Genomic DNA, 17,380 nt, shown 5'->3' with positions numbered 1-17,380 from the left:
GCTGAAGCCTATTGGCAAGAGTTGCTAATAATGTTTTAGCATCCACATTAATTAAGGAAATTAGCTTACAATTTACACAGTTGGTATGGTCTTTGCCAGGTTTAGGGATAACTGATATATAAGCATCAAATAAAAGCAGTGGTAAAGTTCCTGAGGTATCTTAAGATAAAGACAAAAAGGCTTAGGAATCAAAAGTGTGCTTTCTTCCATTCTGTGGGAAACTGATCTGGCCTTGGACCTTTCCCAATCTCATATTCTCAGTGACAAACTTAGGTTCCACCCACAAAGGCACTGCAAGCAATTCTTTTTGCTGCAAATCCAATTTTGGAAGGACCAAATCTATAGAAATGTTCAGGTTTCTGATCTGTAGGATCCCTATCATTCCTATATAGTTGCTATAAAGTATTCCTATATAGATCCCTATCATCCCTATATATTCCTATATCCCTATCATTCCTATATATTATTCCTATATATAGAATAAGTTTTTGCTATTAATGACTTCTGGGTTTATATACTGTATATATTATATATATTATGGTTAATCTTTCATCAATGGAATGTAATCCTTTTTCCCCCCGTTTGAACCAAAATGCCAGAATCTTGCCAGGCCTTTTTGTGCTTTCCCAATGATTCTGATGCAGACAAGTAAACACAAATTCTACTTTAGATGATTGTAGTTTATTCATATTTTGCACTTTTTAATCTTTGATACAGGTGTGGGAGGGATAAGCGGCAAATTGCCTTAATAGAGATTTCACTGTTTTATCCAAGTACTCTTCTTGCATGACCTTAAGCTTTTTATTTTGAGAAGTATATGCAACAATCCCGCCCTTTGTATAAGCCTTAGATGCATAAGACGTGATTGAACCCTTGAATAATTTCACAATATCCGAAATAGCAATTGTATCAATATCACATGTGTTAAAATAGTGGAGAAGAAACCAAAAAATCTAAAACAATTTTGATCTATAGCCAAAAAAACACAGGTATAATCCCACCCCAAACAATACAACGCATGCAATGCATCAATCAAACCTAACTCAGACAAACAAGCCTTCAACATTGAATGGATTGCAGAATAAAATTTGTGAGGGGAATTACTCCTATCCAAAACTAATTATCCAAAACTAATTCAAAATCTAATTAAAATCCCTACCAATTAACAAATCATCTAAACATTTTACAGGGAAAGAGTGAACACAGTATCCTGCAACTCGTCTGTCCTTTTATATTCTGCTTCCTGATTTCCAGAGTTCTGAAGAGCAGATTTTCAACACCCCTTGCAATTTGCTTTGATAATGCAGACATTAGAGTTGCAAAGCATTTAAAGACTGCCTGTGATTAAAGATGCACAAGGAACAACCATTATTTAAACTCCCATTGTAAAGTGGGGTGGGGAAAATTATGGTCACTTACTGCATAGTTCCTTGCTTATGTGACAACCGAAATAGATTCCCCACCCAACTTCTTGAAAGAATTGACTAGCTAGGCAACAATGTGGATAATATTAAAGCGCATGATAATACTTTTTGAAAAAAAAGTTATTCATTGCATTTTAAACCCACCCAATAGCCAATGTTCTCTCGACAGATCTATTCACAAAACAAAGAGAAAATAACCAGGTTGGCTTGTACCCAGTTTCCACATCACCATATCGTTTATCTTGAAATGATGACTGGATGGAGCACTTTCCTTCTGAGGAAAGGCTAAAGCAGACTTCCCTAATGTTGCTGCCTTCCAGGAGTATTTGGCTACAGTTCCCACCATCCCCCAGTCAGCTAGGGGATGCTGGGAGTTTTAGTCCATCATTTCTGGAGGGCTCCAGATTGGAAAAGCCTGGGCTAAAGTGTTGGGAACGTCTAAATTTAGGAGAAAAACTAAGGGAGATATATTGAAGGCTTATAAAATTTATGAACAGAGGTGGGGAAGTCTTTGTAATACTAGATCTTGGATTCACCAAATAAAGTTTGTTGGCAATAAGAGGAAGCCTTTGACACAATGACTGGATTTATACATGATATTAACCCATGCTATGGATAGTTGAATTCTGGGTGGTGATGTGTTAACCCAGCTGTACTAACAAACCATGGTTTGTTAATCCTAAACAACCCAGAAAGAATAGTTTGTTGAGTTGTGAATTCTGAGTTAAACCATGGGTTGTTGTTACATGTAAGCCCAGAACTATGGATTGTTAATGGGTTGTTTTACCAGGCTACAGAGGTGGCAGGCAAGAGTGGTAAAAACAACAACAACCAGCCAGTCTACATGCCAGTTCTACAGTGCTGCAAGGGCATTTGGGATACAGGGAGAGAGCAAGCAAAGGAGGAAAGAAATCACCCAGGGAGTGAGAAAAAAATCATCGTTTGTTAATCTGACTGACAAACCTTGGGTTGGGCAATAAACCATGGGTTAAATAAATCATGGCTTAGTGTTATTGTTCATTACATTTTTTATCTGCCCAATAACTATTGGGCAGATTACAAACAGTTAAAAACCTAAAATGCCATAGAACAGTTAAAAATATAAAATAAAATATAATGTGGGAAGCAGGTCAATGTGTTAATTAACTTAATTGAATTCACTACTACAAAGGTTGATGGTGACAAGATGAGATGTTTTTAAAAGAACATTTGACAAATCCAAGGAGGAGGAGCTCAGTCATAAGCTTATTACTCTTAATAGTGCAATGAAAGTTGAATATCAGGTGTGGAAGGAATATGTGGGGTCGGATGGAAGCTTGTAGGCTTTGCACTAAGCCATAATTTTCCACACAAGAATGGCCATCAGACTGGAAAAAATCAACTTATATCCCCATACCAAAAAAGGGAAACACTAAAGAATGTTCACACTATCGGACAGTGGCACTTATTTCACATGCCAGCAAGGTAATGCTCAAGATCCTGCAAGGTAGACTCCAGCAATTCATGGAGCGAGAATTGCCAGATGTACAAGCTGGGTTTAGAAAAGGCAGAGGTACTAGAGACCAAATTGCCAATATCCGCTGGATAATGGAGAAAGCCAGGGAGTTCCAGAAAAACATCTATTTCTGTTTTATTGACTATTCTAAAGCCTTTGACTGTGTAGATCATAACAAACTGTGGCAAGTTCTTGGTGGTATGGGGATACCAAGTCATCTTGTCTGCCTCCTGAGAAATCTGTATAACGAACAAGTAGCAACGGTAAGAATAGACCACGGAACAACGGACTGGTTTAAGATTGGGAAAGGAGTACGGCAGGGTTGTATACTCTCACCTTACCTATTCAACTTGTATGCAGAACACATCATGCGACGTGCTGGGCTTGACGAATCCAAGGCTGGAGTTAAAATCGCAGGAAGAAACATTAACAATCTCAGATATGCAGATGACACCACTTTGATGGCTGAAAGCGAGGAGGAGCTGAGGAGCCTTATGACAAAGGTGAAAGAAGAAAGTGCAAAAGCTGGGTTGCAGTTAAACCTCAAAAAAACCAAGATTATGGCAACCAGCTTGATTGGTAACTGGCAAATAGAGGGAGAAAACGTGGAGGCAGTGACAGACTTTGTATTTCTGGGCGCAAAGATTACTGCAGACGCTGACTGCAGCCAGGAAATCAGAAGACGTTTACTTCTTGGGAGGAGAGCAATGACAAATCTTGATAAAATAGTTAAGAGCAGAGACACCACACTGACAACAAAGGTCCGCATAGTTAAAGCAATGGTATTCCCCGTAGTAACCTATGGCTGCGAGGGCTGGACCATAAAGAAAGCTGAGCGAAGGAAGATAGATGCTTTTGAACTGTGGTGTTGGAGGAAAATTCTGAGAGTGCCTTGGACTGCAAGAAGATCAAACCAGTCCATACTCCAGGAAATAAAGTCAGACTGCTCACTTGATGGAATGGTATTAAAGGCAAAACTGAAGTACTTTGGCCACATAATGAGAAGACTGGATACCCTGGAGAAGAGGCTGATGCTAGGGAAAGTGGAAGGCAAAAGGAAGAGGGGCCGACCAAGGGCAAGATGGATGGATGATATTCTGGAGGTGACAGACTTGACTTTGGGGGAGCTAGGGATGGCAACGGCCGACAGAAATCTCTGGCGTGGGCTGGTCCATGAAGTCACGAAGAGTCGGAAACGACTGAACGAATAAACAACAATCTTTCTTCAGCAGCTCTTCCAGATGGGGGTGACTGACTGATGTCCTTGCTCCCTCCTTGCTTGCTTCATTCCCAGCAGAGTTGCCCTGTTTACACTTACAGATTAGGAAGTTGGGACTCTCAGTGCTTTGGTTTTCTAGTCTTGTTAGGATGTAGGATGGGAAAATATGAAGGCCACAGGCCACATTCAACAGCTAAACTACAGTAAGAGCCTTATCAGATGGTGGTGGTGTGGGATCGTGTTTCCCTTCTGTTCCTTTGCCTCCTGCTTCTGTCCCACAATAGGGATGAGCAGCTTCCTCTTTCTTCACACGGGGAACAAAGAGGAATCAAGCAGTGACCATTCAGTGGGCATTTGTATTGCACAGCTTCTCCTGCACACAGCAGGAAATGGCAGCAAGTATAACCAAAAAAATAGATTTTTTTCCAGGTCTTTTTTTTTTTTTTGAGAAAGAAAAAATGCAGAAGGAGCGGGAGACGCATGGGAAGAATGCCGGGTCATCAAAATGTCCCATGAAGAACCGTGAGCATGCTATAAAACAGTGGTCTTCAACCAGTGGGTCATGACCCAAAAGTGGGTCATGAGATCAGTCCAGTTGGATCGCAGCAAAGCTGTTGTTGCCATGTTGGGCAATTGTGAAATTGTGAAAGTGGTTGGGAGGCTGAGGTGGGTCTCGGGTCTCGACAGTTGACCACGCCATTAAATGATCATCTGATGTTGCTGTAAGTCTGTCTCTTTTTCAATATAGTCTAGCGAGAGGACAAAACAGCAGCCATGCACATAATTGTTCTGGGAAACACCAGTGTTTCCCGTAGCAAACATAATGTGGATTTATTTATTTATCAGATAATTTCTGAACCACATTTCTTTCTTTTCTTAAAATCTTAAAGTGGTTCACAAGATTATTATTTTTAATTTTTTTTACAAGTAACCTGGCTCAAAGTTCCAAAATAGGTGTTGTCCACATGTTGCGTGAGACACATGAGTGTTTCATGTAGCAACTGTAATGTAAACTTTCCTGAAGCGTTGAAACTGTCAAGCATGTAATCAAATGCTGTAAATGCTCCAAAATAGGAGCTTTTTCTCATAGTTGTAATTGGAAGAAATTACTAAATTAAAAAGCTCAGTTAGCTTATCAATGAGACAAGAATTCTTAGATGTAGAACAAATGTTCATAACATTACATATGTTTATCCTCTGCCTCAGTTGCTCCATTTATCTTGCATTGTTTTTATGTTCAAATGTTTTTCAGTAGCGGAAGGTGGTGTCCAGCCACAAAGTATTCCAAATATGGCATTTTCATCTGTCACATGCTGGCCCTGCGCCAGAATGGCTCTATGATTTAGTTGTTGTTTTTTAACCTGAAGTTACCTCTAATTTTTCCAGGCCTCCGTCATTTTGCTTTCATACCTTATGTTTCCTATTGAGACTTGTTCCATTGTATTTAGCATTTTTCATTGATGGCAGGTTTTTCTTCTCTTCAATCTACCCATCTTGTCTTTTTTGTTTTGTCCTTTAAAATTTAGCACCCCATTTCAGACCACCCAGCAAGCTCCCCCTCCCTAAGGGTGTGCAGCTGTCAAAAGCCATGTTACTATGGTGCATCATGTTGGAATGTCTGCAAGATCTCGGCAGAGGTACATTCTTGAAAGGCTGCTTGCCAGATACGCTTCTTATTAAACCCCTTTGTGGGTTCTTTACTGTTTTGATAAAAGGACCAAATCCTTTATTTATAGAAGTGTATGCATGACCCTCATCCCAGCAATGTTGGTCCTCTTTCAGTCTGAGGGCCACATTTAATTTTGCGGAGGCTCTAGGGAGTTGCATTCCAGTGGTGGGCAAGGCTGAAGGCAAAATCGGATAGGGCAAAGACAAAAGGGCAGGGCCAAAATACCAGCATATTTTAGTTTGCTGTCAATAAAGGCATTTCAACCTTTTAGAATGGGAAAAGGCACCCCAGAGCCAGGAAACTCCCAGAGGTTGGGGGGAAAGGGTGTGGCCACATGGGGAAGCCTGGAGGGCTGGATTTGGCCCGTGACCCTGAGGTTCTGCATGCTTGCTCTATAAACAGTAGAATTAAACAAAAAGATGTAATCTTGTAAGTGGTGAAAATTATGATATTAGTAACCACATAACTTCAGTGTTTCATCTATGCTTTTATAAAGGTGTGGGTTTCGTCGTCGTCTTCTTCTTCTTCTTCTTCTTCTTCTTCTTCTTCTTCTTCTTCTTCTTCTTCTTCTTCTCCTTCTCCTTCTCCTTCTCCTTCTCCTTCTCCTTCTCCTTCTTCTTCCAGATACTGTTAGACTCCAAAATCCATCAGCTCAAACCAGCATGACTAATGGTCAGGGATGATGGGAGTTGTAGTTCAACATCTGGAAGACCACAGGTCCCCACCCCTGCCATGAATGGGAGAATAATATAATACTAGGATAATATATGCTTATGTAAACACATGCATTAGCTAGTTGAGCCAGGCAGCTGTAATCAACGTAGGCTTCAATCATGATGGTAGCTTTTGTAAAGGCAAGAGCCCTAGGCTGCATCACAGCTAATTCCATCTTCTACTGTAGTTTCAAACTGTTTTTTTCTGTAACATATTAGGGTTGCTGCTTAATTGGATCAGCATAATCTATATGCACACTGCCTTCAGGGAGGAAACAGTTACGTTCTTGTAGTATATAGTCTGTCTTGTCCTTATGGGGTGTTTACAGTTATAACTGAGGATAAATGTGCAATACATGTTGGGTATGTATAAAATCATAACAACACAAGATAAGGTTTATGAGTATTGGCCCTAAAGCCATCTTGGCCCTGTAGGGAAGAAGAAGGACTGAGGGGACAGGAGCAGGCAGAAGTAACATCGGGGCCTGCTCGTGCTGGACTCTTCCCCCCCCCCCCACAGGGCAAACTGCCATCTTGGCCCTGTGGGGAAGAAGAAGGACCAAGGGGACAGGAGCAGGCAGAAGTAACATCGGGGCCTGCTCCTGCTGGACTCTTCCCCCCGCCCCACAGGGCAAACTGCCATCTTGGCCCTGTGGGGTAGAAGAAGGACCGAGGGGACAGAGCAGGCAGAAGTAACATCGGGGCCTGCTCCTGCTGGACTCTTCCCCCCCCCACAGGGCAAACTGCCATCTTGGCCCTGTGGGGAAGAAGAAGGACCGAGGGGACAGAGCAGGCAGAAGTAACATCGGGGCCTGCTCCTGCTGGACTCTTCCCCCCCCCCCACAGGGCAAACTGCCATCTTGGCCCTGTGGGGTAGAAGAAGGACCGAGGGGACAGAGCAGGCAGAAGTAACATCGGGGCCTGCTCCTGCTGGACTCTTCCCCCCCCCCCACAGGGCAAACTGCCATCTTGGCCCTGTGGGGAAGAAGAAGGACCGAGGGGACAGGAGCAGGCAGAAGTAACATCAGGGCCTGCTCCTGCTGGACTCTCTCTCTCTCTCTCTCTCTCTCTCTCTCCTCCTTCCCTCCCTCCTTGACTCCTTTTCCTTGTGTGTCATGTCTTTATTAGATTGTAAGCCTGAGGGCAGGGACTGTCTTTTTTGCTAAGTGTAAGCTGCTCCAAGAGCCTTTTTTGGCTGAGGAGCGGGGTATAAGTATGATAAATAAATAAATAAATAAATAAACAACCATAAAATCATGTATTGTGCATGTGTAGAACTCTAGCCAGTAATTTCTAAATGGCTGATAATATATGAATGTGACTATGAGACTATTTTATGGTTAGGCTATTTCTTAAATGTTGTAAAACGTCTGTAGTTAAGCAATGTTGGAGTTGATCATTGTTTTAACGAATCAAATTGTTTTAACTGCAACACTAACACACAACATTCCAATTTCTCCCCCAAGAGTCTTCTATGTAACTAGTATAAATCCTGTGACACCACAGGAGCAAAGTTTGAGAATGTTCGGATAAAAATAAGTTTGCCCTTTCCCTTGTAACTTGAACAATGTTACACTTTTAAAATAAATGTACTACAAATAAATCAGCAAATGTGAAAACAAAGAAAAAAATGTTATTTTAAAAAAGATAATTTACCATTTCTTGAAGTTTGAGGTCAAATCCAAGTGATGCAACACTTTCCTCTTCTTCCTTTGGTATCCTTTCAGCTCCTTCTCCTCAGCTTCTCTTCCTCCTACTCTAACTTTTACCCACTGACTTTTCTTCAGCCCCTTTCGCAACATTCTGTGGCTGTTCTTTCACTGGCCCAGCATGCTAAGACCTCACAGGAGTAAGCATTATTACACGTGCAGATACCCACTGTGTCACATGTTGCATGCCCCAGTGATCCTCCTTAGCCCCCATCTTACTGGGAAAGGATTGTGCACAATGTGGACTTGCATGCGTTGGTTTGGGCACATGTATGAGCTCCTTAACATTACATGACATTATATTAGCTGGCTTCTTCCTCCCTGCCAGAAAAACCACTCGGCTCCAACTGCCTATAGCCATAGAACTGCAGAAATAAGGGTAAAGAATGCTTTGCCCCCATACTTTCTGTTTTAATTTTATTTTATTAAGCACATTCCACAGTACAAATCATGAATACAAATCATATCATGAACAATATCTGTACAATTCAACAGTTCTCCAGTAAGCTGTTCATACATTAATCTGGCAGTAACAGCTGAGCAAAGTCCAGAGTACAGCAGTACTATTCATCTTCAGTTGAGCATATGAGCAAAGTAATCAAGGACTATTTGAATGGATTTTAAAAGGTGCTACCAATATCTGCAACTCTGGACATTGGCTTTAGATGATTTGCATACACTGCAGCAATGGAGGAGGGTATTTAACTTCCCCTCCCTTTTTTAGAGCAGTTTTAAAAGTTAACATTAAAATAATGTCAACCTCCAAAACTTCCCAAACAAGATGTGGAGTTCAAGCACCAACCTCTTTGAGATGGCTGTAGCAAATGTCATATTGTCATTGCACCTTGGATAGTGCACCATTTTTGTTGTGGTATTGTTATTACTGCTACTAGAGAGAGGATCGGAAAGTTTGGAACACTGCTACAGGCTTTTACACTTAAACTACTTTAATTACTTCAGTTCAAATATCCTTCAGAACCTCCTCAATCAAACTACTATGCCCATTTCTTCCTTTCCAATAAATAATAAATTTACCCCACTATTTCATTGAGTCTTCCCTTGTTGCTCTACTTTCTCAATTCTTTTAAATGTAAAGTTATTTTATACTTTAATATTCTTTGTCATATACTGTTTTCCCATACCTTAAGTGGTGTTGTTTCTTTTTTTCTCCCATTTCCCCCACCCCCCCAGTAAGGATCTGGTTTAACCATACAGGAAATTATAACAGCAATTAATCAAATGATAAATAAAGCACCTGGTCCCAATGAATTGACTATGGAGTTTTATAAAGCCTATAGTACTGAATAGCACCACTGTTACAAGAAGTATTCCAATCTATCCTTCAGGAAAAAAGATTGCCAGGTTCATGGAATTGTGCTAATATAGTTTTGATTCCCAAACCATTTAAAGACCTGAACAGAACAGAGTCTTATAGATCAATATCGGTGCTTAATGTTGATTATAAGATTATGGCATCAGTTTTAGCAAATAGATTGAATGAGATGATAAATCCTTTTTGATCTTCCTTTGTATATTGATCTATCAAGGGAAAGCAAGTAAGGATAATATCCACAAAATTATACATATCGTAAGTGAGGCAAATAGAGAATTTAATTCTATTGCTTTGTTTTTTGTAGATGCTGAGAAAGCCTTTGACAGAATGTGCCTTTGAAGACAGCTGTCTCAAAAGAAGAGCCTCTCCTGAAAATCTTAAGACCAGGGCAGGCAGGCTTATGTTGGAGAAGGCAGTCTTTCAGATAGCCTGATTCTAAGCTCTATGGGGCTTTATAAATCATAACCAGTACTTTAAATTCTGCCTGGAAACATATTGGTAACCAGCGGTTGTAACAAGAGAGTCATGTTCTCCCTGTATCTGGTCCTGATCAACAGTCTTCTGCAATATACGAGACCAGCTGAAGTTTCTGAACAGTTTTCAAAGGCATCCCCACATAGAGCACATTACAGGATTCCAAATGGGATGTAACTAAGGCATGCGTGAAACCTGGGCATCCAGGTTCAAAGGCCAGGTCCATGAGTAACCCAAACTGTGCCTGAGTTTTCAAGGGACAAATAGCCCCATCCAGCACAAGTTGAATCCAGTTTGTAAGTCTGATGGCAGAGCCTGTCTCTCTCTCTTCTTTATTAATGTGAATCTCTTTGGGAGACTATAAATGCCTGAAAAGTGGGATTAAATTACAATAAATTAATAACAAATAAATAAATTCAACATGGTTAGGCAAGACCAGACCTGAAGGGTTAGTAGGCAGACACGTTGCATAAATATGGATGTAGAGTAGGGTCAGAATGGACTCCAGTGATTCTTTTAAAAGGAATGTATGCATGTCACAGGCTATAGATTATTCAGTCTCATGGTTGATGAACTTGATGATTGTAAGACTATTTACCACTCAGATTAGTTCCACCAGATGGCGCTCTGCAGATGCAATGGTGTTAAAAGCCTTTACCTTCTTCACTGCATCACTATATTGTCTTTCAGATAGCACCTATGAGGTATCATTGGATTCGAAACTCTGTTTCCCATGGCACCTCAATAATTGCTTGATTTGTATTGCCCGTGTGGAGGGGAGAGAAAAGACAGCTATATTAAACCACTGTCCTAGATATTGACTATATCTAGCATGGAATAGCCACCAATATTAATAAACGTATCCCGTAAAAAGCTCTGAAAATCGTTTGGTCTCATCACTCTTCTGGAGGGAGCTATTCTAATCAACCAGCCACCTTGAGGATAGATTAGGGGCAATAACCTTGGTCTTTCCTAAGTCTATGTTGACTGGGCAGAGTACACTGAAATGTGAGCTGAGTTTACACTCACTAGCCAGAAATGAGAGCTTTCGGCGGGAGGGGGCATCTAAAGAGGCTTGGTCAAAAATATTGTAGTTGAAATATAGTTGGTGAGAGAAATGTGCTAGGAAGTTCATCATCTCTGTATACTATAGGTTTTATACCAAATACAAGATTTCACAATTCTATATGGAGGTATCTTTCAGAATTCACTGGAATGGATCCAAACTTAGTCACACTTAAAGTAGATCTGCTGAAATCAATAGATCCTAAGGTGATTTCAGTAAATCCACTCTGACTAAATCCGGATCCAACTCACTGTAAGTCTTCTTATACCTGTAAGTTTTCAATATGAAGACAGAAATGAAAAATATAAAGGGTTGTATCAAAAGTCTGATTTATTTCAATGGGTCTACTCTATATAGGACTAACATTGGATTAATGAAACAATATATATAATCTAGGCTGAGGATAAATAAGTTTCTTAAAGTGGGTCTTGATTTGTGAGAGCACCTAATAAGAAATTGGTTGGCTACAGTCTTGAGAATAGTTTTTCATAATAGACATGGATGAATAAGCAGTCTATTGGGCTATAGGGCTCACAAAAGGCCCGAAGTGAATGAGGATGGCGAAGTGTGGCAGGGATGGGTTGGCTAGCTGTAAGAAGGGAAATTTGAAATGGCAGTAATGTAAACTTTACTAGGTATAAATGCAAAGCTTTGGGGCCTAAATGGGGTAGCTGAGGAAAGCTGGAAGCTCTTGGATCCAGTACAGTGTATGGCATTGCAAGTGCAATAGAACCAGCGTTATCACAGCAGCAGTATTGGATACCCATTGTGTCTCACCCTGTTTGAGTGAAGCTATGTCTGTTGGCATGGCAACCTTTGCCAATGGCCCCTGAGGGAGAGCTGCTCCACAGCAAGGGTAGAGCAGCTCAATAGCCCTTAATTTGATACAGTGAAGCCTTCAAACAAACCACTTGCCCTGTATGAGTGAAGCCATGCTGCATGCACACCTAAGCACAGCCTCTGCTTGGTACAGTTCTGTAGCCCCTTAAGGCAGGGATCTGTCCATTCCATTCTCCTGAGGGGAAGGTGGCTGCCCTAAGGTGAGGAAAGTCTGCCCCTGGTGGCTGAATATGGTACTGCAGGCTTCAACCACAAGGACACATTTGATTGCAATCCTATACATGTCTAATTAGAAGTACAGCCCTATTAGGCACAATGGGACTTACTCCCAGGTAGGTGTGGATAGGATGGCCACCTAAATTAAAATTAATTAATGCATGGTGAACTTCCCTGAAGTATCTAGGTTTCACAGTCTTGGGACTATGGTGGTCACAAACACCACAGATTTATATAGATGTATTTATTTAAAGCATTTTTATCCCACTTCTCAGACAAAAAGTCTCCTGGAGTGGTTTACACACAATAATACAACAGGACCATCCCTGCCTGTAGGTTTACAGTATAAAGAGACACAACACATAAGGAAAAAGGGATGGGAAGGGAAGATGAAAACATTTAATTGCCTTTCAGCAGGGCTGGTGGAATGGCTCTACTTCCCCTGTCATCTCTCTCTCTGTACAGTCAGCTGCTGCATAGAATGGCTGTGCAATGGCTTCTGGTGATGAGAGTAGAGGCAGGAAGAGATTCCATGGATAAGCTCTTTCAGCAGGGATTCCCAAATGCCCAAGGCCAGCAGCAGTGATTCATTTAGGTTGAGTGCACTAGTTTTGGATCCAGAATTAGTCATGTTTGGGCTAGAGCCTTTGAAATCAATGGGAATTAAGTTAGTCATGACTAATGTGTCATGCCAGAAGTTTGATTTTGTTCCCATGTTTAATATTGACATCTTAGTTATCAATTGCAACTCAGTTCTGGTTAGCTCAAGAAGTCTGATCTATAAAGGCCTACGAGCCTTATACGGCTCAGGACTGCAATACCTAATGGAGTGCTTCTCCCTGTATTATCCTACCTGTACGTTGCGATCAGCATCTGAGGCCATACTCAGATGTGCCTCCTCCAAGGGAGGTTCAAAGGACAGCAACAGGGGAGAAGCCTTTTCATTGGTCCCCCCTCAACTGTGGAACTCTCTATCCAGTGAGGCCTGCCTGGTGCACCAACATTGTCATCTTTTCAGAACCAGATCAAGATTTTTACCTACTCCCAGGCATTTGAAGGCATATGGTGAGTTCTATAATCTCTATGGTCTAGTTATTTTATTATGGTATTTTAATGAAAATCATTAATAATTTTGTTTTAAGTCTTTTTAAAGAGAAAAGTGACTAAGAAATGGGAAACAACAACAACAACAATAATAATTCCTCCTCTGGGAAACAATAACAATCATTGCAAGGTTAAGAGACAACAAAATGTTGCCATACTGTTTAAGCATTTGTATTTCAGTGTATCACAGTAAATAAATAAAAATAAAACACTCAACTTCTCACTTCAAAGGAAAATAAGGCTGCAATACTATACTCACTTACCTGGGAGTAAGTCCCATTGGCTGGCTGGGGAATGCTGAGAATTGTAGGACTCTTTTCTGTCTAAACATGTATAAGATTTGCCCCTTAAATTCTTACGTTGTGAAACTCTGTCTGATGGATCTGAACAGATAATATTGTAGGGGCTGACTGTAGACATTGGATGTTGTGATTTGAGCAGGAGACTACTGAATTCATCAACAGATTGAAATTTTATTTCCAGAGGTTTAAATCAGAATAATGGAGTTTTAACATGTTACATGTGTCAATTGGCATGTTTGTGTTATCAGCAACAACTGCACTGTGAATAACCACTATTAATAATGTTATTAAATACAGGAAGTGATTTCCCTCTGATCTCACTGTTTACGCTCCTTTGTACTGTATAAAAATCTGGAGCTTATGCCACAATAAATTGGTTAGCCACAAGACTCTGTTTTCTGTGCTGCAACAGACAAACATGGCTACCTTCTGAAAAATTCTTAGGATTATACAGAAAAGCACCAGTTGTACACAATTTTTTCTATGCACTGAGATCTCATTAATAAGACTTTAAGCATTGTTTGTAAAGGCAGTTTAAATTGCATTTCCAATTGGATTTATTTATTTCAGTGGGACTTAAATTCTAGCAGGGTGTCCTTCTGACTATCCTAAAGCATGTTGATTTAAAGTCCGCTGCTGAGTCTTGTAAAATGGAAATAATTAAAAGGAAATACTTCAGTACATGTGCAGAGTGCTTTCCCTTTACCATTGAATAGTTGGACCTCACCTAGTTAGAATTAATAAGCCAGGGTCTTCTAGGGAAGTGGGACAAATTGGTTTGAGCCCTAACACCTTTGTGAATAGTGTTAACCCTGGCAGATTGCATTTTATTTCTTATCCAGATTAATTCTCCATGTAGAAAACAGAAATCCCCAAATAGAAAACAGTCCCACCAACATCCCAGACACGCTTGATGGGTATGTGGGAGAGCCTTTTTGGTGGCTGCTCCAAGGCTCTGGAATTCCCTTCTCAGGGAGGCTAGGCTGGCTTCCTCTGTGCTACACTTTCAGAGGCAGGCAAAAACTTTGTTTTGGTAGGCTTTTGGAAGTACTCTGGACCTGTGTTAATGTATTGGATTCCCCTTCCCGCCCACTTTTAATCTGTTACTTTTTTTTAATTAAATGTTTTTAATTTTACTGCAGATTTAATTCTATTTTAATTTTTGTAAATTTATGTTTATATGTTTTAATTGTACGTTTTAATCTTGTAAACTGCCTTGAGTCCCGGTACTGAGCAAAAGGGGGGGGGATATAAATAAATCCCCCTTCTGTGGGGTATTTTTGTAGGGGATGGAAAACAGAAAAGAGATACTGGAACTGTTTTGCTTAGTAAATTTATGGGAACTCTACTAAAATAATATGCAAAGATAGGAAGGCTGCTTTTCTCTTGTGAGTTAGGACAAACGTCTCCAAGTGTGTCCGGTTGCTTACTTATTCCTGACATTTCCAGCTAGTTTCACTCCTTCATTTTTTCACTGCCTATGGTAGCATCCAGTGTTAGTCTAACAAGTCCAATTCATTTCATTGGGTCTACTCTAAGTAGGACTAACATTGGATGCAGTCCTATGATTACTTAATAAGTAGTGTACTGTGTAAACCGCCATCTATAACCTCAGGCAAGAGCTGAGGGGGAGGGGGGAAACCTGAAAAGAATTCCATGAGTCATGTTCTCTCAGACCGAAACCCATTCAGTTATTTCCCAAAAAAACAAACACTATTTCCGCATAAAACTTTCCCTTACTGAACGGTGGGATCGTGCTTTAATGTCGGGTGACCATATGAAAAGGACAGGGCTCCTGTATCTTTAACAGATGCATAGAAAAGGGAATTTCAGCAGGTGTCATTTGTATATATGGAGAACCTGGTGAAATTCCCTCTTCATCGCTACAGTTAAAGGTGCAGGAGCTATACTAGAGTGACCAGATTTAAAAGAGGGCAGAGCACCTGCAGCTTTAACTGGTGTGATGAAGAGGCAATTTCACCAGGTTCTCCAGATATACAAATGACACCTACTGAAATTCCCTTTTTAATGCAACTCTTGAAGATACAGGAGCCCTGTCCTCCTTTTCATATGGTCACCCTATTTAATGGAGCTTGGCCCTTTGGGGGTGGATCCAGACTTGCTGGATCAGCTGCGCTAACACAGCATCCTCTCGAGCCCCCTAAAAACGCTACACAGAGCATCCGGTGACCCCGCTGAATGGGCTGAGCTGTGCTGTGTGTGGGGAGGAGGGGATCCCCTAAAATCCCTCCTGAGAGAAAAGCCCTCCTTTCCTCTCCAGAAGGCATCCTGAATCCACCCCATGTCTTTGAGCACATTTCCGTGGGTTATTCATTTGAACCGAAGCGTCAGTTCAGCGAGCAAGCCTCACTCGCGCGTACAGACGCTTGCACACGACCTCTGAAGGTTCACCGAGTTTGGGAGAAGAGCAGCGCCCTCGGCCGTTAGCACGCTCTGTGTGAACTTGAGCTGAGTCATGTGAGTATTTGGGGCAGCGGCGCTGAGGAAGACACTTTTGCTTTCATAACAAGGAAGTCGCCCCACAGCTAACTTTGAGAATTATACAAACGGGGCTTTCTTCCGACAGGCTCCGCCTCTTACGGGCGTCGCGTCTCCTTGCAGCGCATTGGCCACAAACCGGATTGGGATTGGAGTGATTCAGCGCGGCCGATTGGGTGGCGCCTCGCTCAGACTCACCGGATGTGAGGTGTTCTCCCGACTCAATCTCGGTCGCCCGCAACAGCCTTGATCCCAAACGCCTCCCAGTCTTGGGGCGAGGGAACACTGTTAGCCTGTGTTAATTGTATTACCCAACTGGCAGCCTTCTTCCATTTCCCGGCAACGAGCAAGCTCCGCAAATGTCATCGAGTGCAACGTTGAGCAGCTGCTTCGTTTTCGCGGGGCGGGGCGGGGCGGGCCGGGCGGCGGCAGGGAAGCACTGTCGTTAGTACGAGGCAACAGGAGGTCGTACTTTAGGAAAAGACGTTCAATGCTTTTGCTATGTGTGTGTAGGCTGCAATCCTAAACACGTGCCTCTGCCCTTCTCTAATGGAACCCAGTGGAACGGACTTCCAAATAAATACGCCTAGGATTGCGCTGTTTTGCTTTATTTCTTTTTTACTAAAAGGTTTTTTGAGATTATTATTTTAACAATAAATGGAAAAACCCTCTCTTCCTAATTGTAGGATTGTGCTGTAAAAGGAGAGGTTGGGTACGCTATTTTGGTTTACTTAGTGCCACGATGTATGTATTAGTAACAAGGGCACTATGAATGACCACCGTTAATGTGATCGTTGCTTTATGTATTTAATTTCCTCTGATAATTCTCCCCCTCCCACCATATCTCCATCTATAAACCTGAAACTCTAAATATACGCTATGCATCTGATGAAGTGGATTAGGCCCACAAAAACTTGTGCCAGATTAAATTAGCCTTAAAGGTGCCACAAGACTCTTATTATTTCTGAGAACTCGGTTCTTAAATGTTGGCCTCACGTGAATGAGCCTCAAGAGAGGAAAGATAACCCGTTACGGTGTAATCCTACGCATGTATACTTGATTTCAATGGGACTTGCTCCCAGATAAGTATGTATAGGATTGCAGCCTAAATGTGATATTCCGTGGTTAACGACAGTTCGAATTTACAAGAAGCTCGGAGAAGAAACATGCAGTCTTTTCCTGTGGCCTTTAGTCATGATGACATGCAAAACGGGACTGAAGGAGGAGTTTTGTACTTCCTCCAGCAACTGCCGCTGCTTTAAAGAGATTTACAGCAACTCTCCCCCTCCCCGCTCCATCGTGTGCAAACGTACATGG

Source organism: Elgaria multicarinata, chromosome 7 (assembly GCF_023053635.1).
Source record: "Elgaria multicarinata webbii isolate HBS135686 ecotype San Diego chromosome 7, rElgMul1.1.pri, whole genome shotgun sequence".
NCBI lineage: Eukaryota > Metazoa > Chordata > Lepidosauria > Squamata > Anguidae > Elgaria > Elgaria multicarinata.
This window is presented reverse-complemented; position numbering follows the sequence as displayed.